The sequence below is a fragment of the Gopherus flavomarginatus genome, chromosome 3, assembly GCF_025201925.1.
Source record: "Gopherus flavomarginatus isolate rGopFla2 chromosome 3, rGopFla2.mat.asm, whole genome shotgun sequence".
Classification (NCBI taxonomy): domain Eukaryota; kingdom Metazoa; phylum Chordata; order Testudines; family Testudinidae; genus Gopherus; species Gopherus flavomarginatus.
This window is the reverse complement of record NC_066619.1, coordinates 285,823,436-285,834,931: the sequence shown is the minus strand read 5'-3', so window position 1 is coordinate 285,834,931 and position 11,496 is coordinate 285,823,436. Positions and strand designations below refer to the sequence as shown.

At 51.4% G+C, this 11,496-nt stretch overlaps 1 protein-coding gene across 1 annotated transcript in view; it reads left to right on the top strand.

Moving 5' to 3' along the window:
- Positions 1 to 771: 771 nt before the first annotated feature.
- The window catches only part of ADISSP (adipose secreted signaling protein), a 238,133-nt gene continuing 227,408 nt past the window's right edge, over positions 772 to 11,496 (top strand). The window contains exon 1 of the mRNA XM_050943483.1: positions 772 to 866. The gene's annotated coding sequence lies outside the window, so the exon portion shown is untranslated. The remainder of the gene's footprint in view (positions 867 to 11,496) is intronic.

Here is an 11,496-nt window from a genome sequence, read left to right as displayed (position 1 = left end):
ATAGGCTCGTTTCCCCCTGGAGCTACTCAATTACCCCAAGGAGGCACGGAAGACAGGATGACGGATACCAGACCTTTATTTTCGGTCAGCTGAGCGGGTGCCTCTTTCTCGGCTAATGCCAAAGGAAGAGGACACACCTTACAAGCTCAGAGTCAGCCTTCTTATACTCTGTAACAAACAAGTTAGCGTGCATACATTCCATTAGCCTATACATTGTTTACATTCCTCTTTAGGGGTAATCAGGATGCATCTGCCTAGCGTCTATCCTGAGTACTGGGGAGGAAGCAGCCTAGATGATAAGCGGATAGTTCAGATAGTTAACCCTTGCTCTAACACTAGGTTACAAACATCCTTTTCGTGCAGAGCTTCCATTTCTCAAGTTCCTTTTACAGACAACTTGGTTCCGCTTAACATCTTTCTCCTACGTATTTTACCTATGTGCATTAAGAAGGGTTACATACATGCAAAGATTAGCTGGGAAGATACTGGGCGGATAAGCAGAAGTTGCCAAAAGCAAGGAATTGGCCCTCCCTTTTGCTCCAACACTAGTCCCCAGCTCCCCTCTGACCCCTTCTGCCCTGCTGCCCCCAGTTCAGTGTCCTGCCTCAGCCCCCTCTTCTCCTTTTTGTGATTGCCTCTGTAATGCCCTGACTCTGCTCCTCCCCTTCCTTCTCTTCCTCTCCGTCCCACCCTCCCGCCCCCGGGCATCTCTGGGGAGGGGCGTTTCCCGTGTTACCCCAAGAGAAACTCTCCGTCTCTCTCCAAGGCAGGGTCGGTTTGCCTGCCTGCCGCGGGGTCGCTGGCTGGCTGCTGGGAGAGGCCGCTGGAGAGTGGAAGGCAAAGCGAAGTTCACGCTGCAGCCTCCGGTGAGAATGCAGAAGTGTGACCGCCAGCCCTGCTCTGTAGCTGGCTAATCTGCTCCCTTGTCGCTAGTGGGTCTTTCCTTTCGGTCTGTCCCCTGCCCCTTGCGGGTTCTGCGCGCAGCCGCTGGGCTGGAACAGGAGCTGTGCTGAGCCTGGCTTGCCTGGGAGCCTCTCTCTTCGCAATGAATAGAGCCCTGGCAGGGAAATGTCTGTTCAGCTGCTGGGACGGTAACTCCTGTGCGGGGGAAGGAGATATGAGAGAGCTGTGAATGCCTCTGGGGCGCATGGTGACCTCTCCCCCAATATATTACTAGGTATTAAGGTCTCATGGTATGTTTCTGGGTAGCCTGGCTGTAGAAGTGCTGGGGTGAGGGTGTGATGAGAGAGGGTTAAATGGAAAAGATTAGGAATTCTGGATCATTTAGATACCTGAGATACAGGGAACGCTGGATTTGAAGCCAGTGGGATTGGTGGTAGACATGGCTCAAAGCAGAGTCTGTGTAGAAGAGGTGAGACTCCTGCGTAGGTAGGAGTTATGGCATTTAGACGGCGCTATCAGCACTCAAATTCTGCGACCTTACCGGTGAGTCTGGGGCGTGAACCCTTAGCTTCTGCAGAATCCAAGCTTTTAGTCTTTTGTTTTGTTTTAAATAGCCCAACTTTTCCAGGGCGCTCAGCTCCAGTGGAATTGGTGGGTGCTCAGTGGCTCTGAAAATGGTGCCATGTGTTTCTAGCCCTTCTTGATAGAAAGAGAAATTTCCCAGCATGACCTGATGTGGGGCCAGCTGTCTGAATCTGTTGATGGACAACTCTGGGGCACCTGGTGCTGCTCAGGGCTCTGCTAAGGAGCAGCAGAGAAGTGGAGAAGACCCTAGTGATTTTCACTGCAGTCTTTGGGGGAACTTAATGTGTGGCTATGAAACTGACAAGAATCATGTCAATTTCATGCTTCCCACAGCTCTGAGCTGCTGCAGAGGCTGGTAGTGGAGGTGTGTGGGAGGAGGGAGGAGCTGCCCAAAATATGGAGCCTGGGGGAAGGTAGAGTAGCAGACACCCTACCATGCAGCAGCCTCAGGAGGGGTAAGAGAGCAATTCTCCCTTCTGGCAGCTGGGAGGGTGTGTGTGTGTGTAATGAGAAACAGAGCCCTTGAACAGTATGCAGGGACTGCACCCTGACGGGAGTCTTAGCACCCACTGCCATCCCAGCAGCTGGAGATCAAAGGGGAACTTCTCACCAGGAGCCTCCCATGTGTATTGTTTCTGGCTTGTCCCTATCTGAAACCTTCCAAACCCTAGGCTGAACCTCAGCGTCCTCCTTCCCATGTGCTCAGTGCCACAAAGGGGTGTCTGTCGGAGCTGCCCATAGAACTCAGGAGTGCTGGCTCCAGCCTCATGCTTCAGCCAGGCCGGAGGGAAGCTTGAGGAAGAGGGTTGGTGGACAGGGCTGGCTTTAGGTCTATTCCACCTATTCCCCTGAATCGGGCCTCGCGCCTAAGAGGGCCCCGCGCCCAGTGAGAATCCCTTCCCTGGCTAGAGGCGCCTTTTTATTTTTTACTCACCTAGCGGCACTTTGGGTCTTCAGAGGCACTTCAGCGGTGGGTCCTTCACTCTCTCCAGGTATTCAACGGCACTTCAGCGGCGGGTCCTTCGCTTACTCTGGGTCTTCGGCGACACTTGGGCAGCGGGTTCTTCAGCACCAGTGAAGACCTGGAGCGAGTGACGGACCCACCGCTGAAGTGCCGCCAAAGACTCCGAGCACGGCCCAAGGTATAGAAGCTCCACGTGTTTTTTTACATGTGTGGTTTTTTTTAAGTCATCCCTGCCAGGGCCCCACACTTCCTAAAGCCGGCCCTGTTGGTGGAATCTGGGTAGCATGTGGGTGGATTAATCCTCCCCCAGAGGTTTGAGGGTATAAAGGCTAAGTACTGTCCATGAAAAAGAGATGCTTCAGTTGTTCAGCAACACCTTGTTGTATGGTCTAGCATTGTCATAAACAGATAGCTAAGGGTTAATGTCTCTTTCACCTGAAGCACCTGACCAGAGGACCAATCAGGAAACCGGATTTTTTCAACTTTGGGTGGAGGGAAGTGTGTGTCTGAGTCTTTTGTCAGTTTTCCTGCTTTCTCTGAGCTTTGGAGAAGTACTTTCTACTTTCTAGTCTTCTGTTTCTAAGTGTAAGGACAAAGAGATCAGATAGTAAGTTCTATGGTTTCTTTTCTTTGGTATTTGCATGAATATAAGTGCTGGAGTGCTTTGATTTGTATTCTTTGTGAATAAGGCTGTTTATTCAATATTCTTTTAAGCAATTGACCCTGTGTTGTATCATCTTAATACAGAGAGCCCATTTATATGTATTTTTCTTTCTTTTTTATATAAAGCTTTCTTTTAAGACCTGTTGGAGTTTTCTTTACTTCAGGGAAATTAAGTCTGTACTCACCAGGGAATTGGTGGGAGGAAGAAATCGGGGAGATCTGTGTGTTGGATTGCTAGCCTGATTTTGCATTCCCTCTGGGGGAATAGGAAAGTACTTTTTGTTTCCAGGATTGGGAACAGAGAGGGGGGAGTCTCTCTGTGTAGTTTCACAGAGCTTGTGTCTGTGTATCTCTCCAGGAGCACCTGGAGGGGGGAAGGGAAAAAGGATTATTTCCCTTTGTTGTGAGACTCAAGGGATTTGGGTCTTGGGGTCCCCAGGGAAGGTTTTTCAGGGGGACCAGAGTGCCCCAAAACACTCTAATTTTTTGGGTGGTGGCAGCAGGTACCAGGTCCAAGCTGGTAACTAAGCTTGGAGGTTTTCATACTAACCCCCATATTTTGGACGCTAAGGTCCAAATCTGGGACTAAGGTTATCATAAGCATACATCACAATCTGGAGGTGGGGCTGGGATCGGGCCAAGAGGAGCAGGCAGGGAGTGGTGAGGGCGGGGACAGAGCCTCACGTTCTGCCTGCCCCCCATCCCTTCCCGTCCCCCCCACCTGTCCCAGCCCCCCCTTCCCCTGTCTCCTTCCCTCGCTGCCCACCTGTCCCAGTGTCCTGCCCCCCACCTTCCCCCAGTCCCCCTGGCCTTTTTCTGCCCCTCGTCTGTCCCCTTCCCCCTGCCCCCCCATCTGTCCCAATGTCCCACCCCCACCTTCTCCCAGCCCCTTCCTACCCCCACCCTGCCACCTGTCACAGTACCCTGGCCCCTTCCTGCCCTGTCCCCACACCTGTGCCAGTCCCCCCCAGCCTCTTCCTGCCTCCTTTAGTCCACTCCAGCTACCCCCGTCCCCTCATGTCATGCTCCCTTCCCGTTCCCTGCAGCCCCTGTCAATTCCCACTACCCCAGCCCTCTTTCTACCCTCACCTACCCTGCCCCAGTCCCCCTGCTCCTGCCCTGCTTGCCCCAGTCTCTCAAAGGTTCAAAACCCCTAAGGCTGGCTTTCACCGATTGTAAAGCCAGAAGGGACCCTTGTGACCAGAACTGATATAGGAAGCAGGGGTGGGAGCAGAAAGAACTGATATGAGGGGGAACAGCTCTGATTTTAGGGAGTGGGGGAAGGAAGTGACGTACGTTGGGGAGGGGAAGGCAGGCAGGCAGCAGATCTGATGAGGGCTTGGGCACACCGAAGGTTTGAGCGGGGATAATTGTTGGTCTTGGAGATGGGCAGATGTTGTGGGGAAGAGGGCACATAATGAATTCATTAGAATGTTGGGGTTGGGGGATACCTGGAGTCCCCCTACTCCATACATTTGGCAGAGTTCACAACACAGCCCACGGCTGTGTGGAAGCAGGGGCTGAACACCCAGGGAGAGGCAGACGGGCACAGCTGTGCCCAGTTGGAGGTAAAGCACCTGCCCGCACAGGGAGAGGACACACCTCAGCAGGGACAACTCAGTCTTTTCCGGACATGCTCGGAGCCCAGTCACAGTGTCCGTGGTCGTGAGCTCAGTCTGAATTCAGCACAGGGGATGGGGACCGGAAGGGGGTGGGGAGTGGGCCCAAGGATGTGGTTAGGCCAAGGGGGCAGTGAGTGGGGTGGGATCCAGCCCCTAGGCATTGGGGCCCCCAGCAGCACATGGGGGTCCCAGGGAAGCACATGGGGGGTGTCATAAACAGATAGTTAAGGGTTAATGTCTCTTTTACCTGTAAAGGGTTAACAAGCTCAGTGAACCTGGCTGACATCTGACCAAAGGACCAATCGGGGGACAAGATACTTTCAAATCTTGGTAGAGGGAAGTCTTTGTTTGTGCTTTTTGGGTTGTTCTCTCTTGGGATTAAGAGGAGCCAGTTGTGCAACCAGTTTTCTCCAATCATTCTGTAATGGTCTCTCATGTTCAAAATAGTAAGTAATAGCTAGAAGGTGGAATAGTCTTTTTGTTTATTTGCAAATGTGTATTTTGCTGGAAGGATATTTTACCTCTGTTTGCTGTAGCTTATACTTAGGCTAGGGGGGAGGTAGTCTCTCTGGTCTATGTAAAGCTGAGACCCTGTGTCAAGGTGTTATTCCCACTTTGAACTTTAGCGTCCAGAAAGTGGGACCTGCATGTACCCTTCTAAGCTTAATTCCTAGCTTAGATCTGATAATGCTGCCACCAACCAAAATATAGTGTTTGGTACACATTCTGTCTCCTGAGGAACCCAAGACCCAAATCTCTTTGGTCTTACAACAAAAAGGAATAAACCATTTCCATTGCTTTCCCCTCCCTGTTTTTCCCCTCCCTGGGATACCCTGAGAGATAGTGTGATTCAAACTTCTTGAATCTTAACACAGAGAGGAATTCACCTTCCCCCCTCCTCCTTTCCCCCACCAATCCCTGGTGAGTTCAGACCCAGTGCCCTTGGGTCTTACACAAGGAAAAAAAATCAATCAGGTTCTTAAAAAGAAAAGCTTTTAATTAAAGAAGGAAAAAGTAAAAATTATCTCTGTAAAACCAAGATGGAAAATGTTTGCAGGGTCTCAGCTTTACATAGACCAGAGGGACTCCCTCTCCCCTAGCCTAAGTATAAGTTACAGCAAACAGAAGTAAAATATCCTTCCAGCAAAATACATGTTTGCAAATAAAGAAAACAAACATAAAGACTACTCCACCTTCTATCTAGTTAGTACTTACTATTATGAACATGAGAAACTGTTTCAGGAAGATTGGAGAAAACTAGTTACACAACTGGCTCCTCTTAATCCCAAGAGAGAACAAAGAACAACCCAAAAAGCACAAACAAAGACATCCCTCCACCAAGATTTGAAAGTATCTTGTCCCCTGATTGGTCAGGTGTCAGCCAGGTTCACTGAGCTTGTTAACCCTTTACGGGTAAAAGAGACATTAACCCTTAACTATCTGTTTATGACACCCTGTAAACATTTTCCATCTTGGTTTTAGAGAGAGAATTTTTACTTTTTCTTTCGTTAATTAAAAGCTTTTCTTTTAAGAACCTGATTGATTTTTTTCCCTCGTGTAAGACCCAAGGGATTGGGTCTGAACTCACCAGGGGTAGGTGGGGGGAAAAGAGGAGGGGGGACGTTAATTCCTCTCTGTTTTAGGATCCAAGGAGTTTGGAACAGTTTATATCTCAGGGTAACCCAGGGAGGGGAAAATCTGGGAGGGGGAAGGAGAGGGAATGGTTTATTCCTTTTCGTTATAAGACCCAAGGGATTTGGGTCTTGGGTTCCCCAGGGAAGGTTTTTGGGGGACAGAAAGTGTACCAAACACTATATTTGGGTTGGTGGCAGCGTTATCAGATCTAAGCTAGGAATTAAGTTTAGAGGGGTACATGCAGGTCCCCACTTTCTGGACACTAAAGTTGAAAGTGGGAATAAGACCTTGACAGGGGGGAGTCTTGGGTTCCAGTAACAGGCTCACACAGTCCCACCCCTCAGGCTCGTCATTGGTCCATCCCTAACCCATTGCCCCCCCCCCAGGTGACCTCCCCCTAGGCTCAAAGGTTCAACCATCCTAGGACTGGCTTTCATCAATTGTAAAGCCAGAAGAGACCCCTGGGATCAGAACTGATGTTGAAAGGGTGGGTGGGGGCATAACGAGTGTTGGGTGGGGCAGCGCTGATTTTAGGGACTGGGAGAAAGCAGTGAGGTGTGTTGGGGCGTGGGAGGCAGAGGATCGGATGCAGGTTTGGGGGCCCATCGGATGTTTTGGCCGCGATCACTGTTGGTGTTTTGGGAGTGGGCAGAGGTTGTGGGGGAGGGGGGCACATAATTCATTAGAATGTCGGGGTTTGGGGAAAAGCTGGAATCACTTTACTCAGTACCTGATTTACCATGGCAGGGGCCCACGGTCCAAGGGTCTTCCCCCACCTCTTTCCCCAGTGTGCTGAGTTCCCTCCCCCGACCCCTGCTGCCGATCAGCTGCTTGCCGGGAGGAGGGGGGGGGGAGAAGAGTGGAGCCTCAGCACCTCACCGCTCCAGGGAGAAGAAGGGGCGGGGTCTTGGGGAAGGGGCTGGAATCGGGGCATACCCCCTCTAGCCCCTTTTGTGAGCACCTCCATGACCCCAGACCACACCCCCAGCCCTACGCCCACCCTGACCCCTGCACTCCCTCACACCTCCCCAGCTCCCCCACCCCATGCCCTGACTCCTGAACCCACCCACATCCCCGCCCCCATCCTGAGCATCAAATGGGATCTCCTGCACCACCACCCCCCCATTCCCACTTGCACCCCTTGCACAAAACAGGAGCTGCCCCGGGTAAGCGCTCCACACCCCAGCCTCCTGCCCCAGTCTTGAGCCCCCTCCCTCACCCTAGCTCCTGGCCAGACCCCGCACCCGAACGTTTTTTTACAATATTTGGAAAGATCATTAAGTGGTCCGTCAAGACTCTCTGCGAGTTTCAAGTGGTCTGTGGAAAAATAAGTTAGACTACAAGAACAATCAAGGTACCTCACTTTATTTTCATTTACCTGCTATTACTTAGAGGAGGAGGAGAAAGAAAAGAAGAATGAAAAACGAGAGCAGGGGGAGATAAAAGAGAATGTTCTTTTTCTTGGCTGGGTCTCAAGGAGGGGCCCCAAATATGAAGCTGGGCACAGGGGGCCCCACTCACTCTAAACCTACCACTGGATGTCACATCACCTGGGCTGGGGATACTGTGTCAGCTGATCCCCACAGTCTCCAACGGAAGTACAGGAGCTGCAGTCAAGGTAAGAAGAGGTCCAGGAGTGAGGAAGTGTTGGGTCCATACCTGGAGATGAGCTCAGAGCAGACCCTGCCAACTGTCCTGCACGGGCTCAAGGGCATGAGAATACCTTGGGGCAGACTGGTAGAAGCAGAGCAGTCCGAACCCCTGTCAAAGCAGTACTTAGATCCCCAACCAGTTATCCTGTAAACTCCTCAGGCACCATAACACCCTAGCGGAGAGTCACACCATCCTCCCTGGGTGTGCCGATCGCTCTGGGCCCCTTGGTGAGCCTGCCTTTGTGACAGCTGGTCCCTTACAGCAAGAATCACAGCAATATTCAGGTCACTCCCAGTCCCGATAGACCGGTCAGTTGCACCTTAGATCTCACACCAAAGATGCTTGTGGCCAGTCCTATGATAAACTATCTACAGACTTATTAAAAGGGAAACAAGAGAGTAGTTTACAAGGTTAAAGCAGGTCAACATAGATACACTAATGAGTTCAATCTTAAATTAGAAAGATAATGCAAAGCTTCTATGATAAGCAAGCTTTGTATGTCCTTTAGGCCTAACTCAGGCTACACATGGGGGTTCTCTTATGCATAGAAACCTTGCCACTCTAGAGTCCAGGCATCATAGAGATCCAGTTCTTTGTTGTTAAGGGTTTTTATTCCCTTCCTCCCATGTGCTCTGGGCTGTGCACTCAGCGGACCAGAGGAATCCACTTGCACGACTCGTCTTCATGGAGGGAGGGCAGACCAGCCAATGTCTTTTGTCCTCTTTAATGTCCCACAGTGGTCTGTCAGGTGTCAATGCGCCTTCCCTGCTGTCTCTCTCCAGTCTGATGATTTACGCGGTCACAGAGGCTCACAATACAACTGCTCAAATAGCACCTTACAATACGGGATGCAGATGTTATGTCAGATTAGTGCAGGCAGCAACTCACAAGTATTTAGTAAAGGCTAAGCACTAAACACATTCTTATCACCCCCAGACCTGTGTTAACAATACTCACGTACAGCTGAGCCAGACTGATTGCAGCCATGTATTTGTCAGTGTTCCGCTGAGACATGGGGACCTTGGCGTGACCTGGTCTGCTAGCGTCACAGACCCCATCCAGAAGTACTGAGAAAGGAGACATAGCTGCAGGGGATAGGACCAGTGCCTGGAATGGGCCATAGCTCAGGGGAAGCTGTCTCTGAGAGTTAGGGACCAGAGGAAAGGACAGCAGCCAGGTTCAAGGGAAGCGGTTGGTGCCCCAGGAATGAGAGGTCCTGAAGAGCATGGCAGAGGAGGACGACCCTAAACACAGCAGTGGAGAAACAGGTCTGGTGGTAGCCAAATTCTGAACTCCATTTGGTGGCCATGGCTGGGACTGGAGGGAAGATCTAACGAGGCAGAAAACTGGTTGGGATTTCCTACCTTTGGCTTTGAACATTGGTGCAGGACATCGCAATAGACTGGAAGGATGCCACTTTCGCTCGGGGAAGGGGCTGGATGTTAGGGGAATCTAGCAGGAAGGCCAGTCCCAGTGGCTGCATAAAGAAGGTTAAACTGGACTATACTGTTCAGCTGCTAGGTCCTGACGTGTGTAACACACCTTGTAAGCTCACAACAGCCACTCCTGGCAGTACCTTACATGATCGTACAGTGAACACGTCTCTCGTGTATCTCTCTGGGAAGGAAACACAGGAGCCAGTCCGTATCTGGTACAAGTGCCTGATCAGCAACCTACCGAGTACCAGCTGTACATCCCAGGCAGGAGTCAGTCTGGAAAGCCACAAGAGGGCGCTCTGGGACGGGGCAATATAGCACAGGCAGGGTACGTGCGCTGGGCCGCACGCACAGCAGTGTTCCTGTAGGGCCCTGACTCGCCATTTCTTTTGGAAGAAAAAGCATTTTTTTCCTGTTAGGGTGTGGAGTGGGAACGGAGACACCGCTCCTACAGATCCCGCAGCCGGGTGAAAGAAAACTGGGTTGAGCCTCCCGACCCTGACCAGTGTCTCTTTCCCTGCCTCCTTTATCCCTCCTAACGCTTGTTTTCCACATCAGGTCCTGCCATTGCAGCGAGAACACCCATGAGTCAGTCGCACAGTGACCAAGGGGACGCTGACGGCACATACAGCAGCTTTGCACTTTGCTCTACTGTAAATACCACGTCTCCGGTTACCCTCTGGGAAACCCAGCGACCCCAGCGCGGAGCTGTACCCCGTCTGGCAAACAGCTGAAGGAAGCAGGCGGCCGTCTCTAAGTCTGAGGTACCCAAGGAGGCCTGCAGACAAATTAGCTGTGACTGGCTCTCCAGACACCTCTTCCCGGGGCAGCCTGTGGTCATGTTAGCTGGAGGGAGGAGCAACGTCCTTTGGAAGAAGAGTCAAATGAGAAAAGGGAATCCGCGTGTGCAGGAGGATGTCGCTGCTGGCTGATAAGAGGCATCGGCAGGAAGCAGACTAGCACGTGACGTGGCCGGTTGCCTGCTCAGAACTGGGCTGAGAACCTCCACCCTCCCCAGCTCATACTATGTGTGATATGGAAACGACTGGCCATCACCGATCCTCTCGACTGACTTCAAGCTGCTGCTGCTGGCCTGGGGTGGTGGAGAGCTCTGGAGCCCATCACTAATCCCTGGCACCAGCCAGGGCCGTCTTGCTTCTTTATCGCAGCAGGTGAATGCTGACGGCCCTGGAAACAAGGGGCTGGTAGATCTGACTTATACTCCCCTGCCCTCTCTGGTTCGTTGGTGTAGGGGTGAAGTGGAGGAAGGAAGAACGTGAACCCAAAGTCATGGGCTATGATTTATGAGTGCCAATAGCCCCGGGGGAACGAACCAGCAAGTCTGCATGGCACGGAAGACTACCAAGAGGCATGTTACAGCAGCCACATGTGTTTTAGATATTCAGGTAGGACAGGGCTGGCTCCTTTCCCCTAGCTCTAGGTTTTCAGATTTGCAATCCTGCACCCATAAGACAGCAATGCAGGTGGCCTTCGTCTGCCTCAGCCAGCTAGAGGACTCCTGCTTGGTTTTTCCCTCAATAGTCGCAACACAGCTCTCTGGGACCCCCCACATGGCCCACACCACTGCAGCAGCTAGCCCCTGAACATCCACCAATTGATCCTCAACACAAGAGAGCTCAGTCCCATTACGGGCACTCACATGAAATTAGCGAGGATCACCTTCAAACTCAGGCCTAACACCGCCACAGGACCTCTGGGGAAATAGAGTCCAGGCCATCCCACTGCCAGTCCCCTGTTCTAACCACTAAAACCAAACAGCCTCTTTAAAATCACCTCCATGTAGACCTCACACATATCCCCACACACCCCCCCAAGCAAACACTTGCTATCAGTCTGCCATGGAACGCTTTGAATAATCATTTAAAAAACTGTTTGGAGAAAGAATTCAAGCTGGGAATACTGAATTTAAAAATTAATCAAAGATAAAATTTAGCATCAGAACCAGCAGTGAAACGTGCTTCTAGTTACGGGGAATTTGGGTCAGTCAAGTTCTGTACAAAAGCTACATTCTCAT